Source organism: Lupinus angustifolius, chromosome LG02, assembly GCF_001865875.1.
Source record: "Lupinus angustifolius cultivar Tanjil chromosome LG02, LupAngTanjil_v1.0, whole genome shotgun sequence".
Lineage (NCBI taxonomy): Eukaryota > Viridiplantae > Streptophyta > Magnoliopsida > Fabales > Fabaceae > Lupinus > Lupinus angustifolius.
This window is the reverse complement of record NC_032010.1, coordinates 5,184,112-5,184,436: the sequence shown is the minus strand read 5'-3', so window position 1 is coordinate 5,184,436 and position 325 is coordinate 5,184,112.

Below are 325 nucleotides of genomic sequence, written 5' to 3'. Positions count from 1 at the left end.
AAAATTAGGAGGTGTTAAGATGTTCATAAAAAATTGTTGTATTTATTTTAGTTGACTTACTTTAAAGTGGTAAGAATAACTAAAAAATGTTTAGTGTAAAATATTAAATTAAGAGTCGTTTTTTTCATGACTATAAAAATACCATTTACTAACCCTTGAGGTTTTTTTTCCTAAAAAATTAGGAGGTGTTAAGATGTTCATGAAAATTTGTTTTAGTAGTATACTTGAAATAATGAGATTCACCTAAAAGTCTTGACTTTATAAACTTAAAGTGTTATGAAAACTTTGATGGTAAAATGATTTAAAAATGTTGAATCTTAGTAAA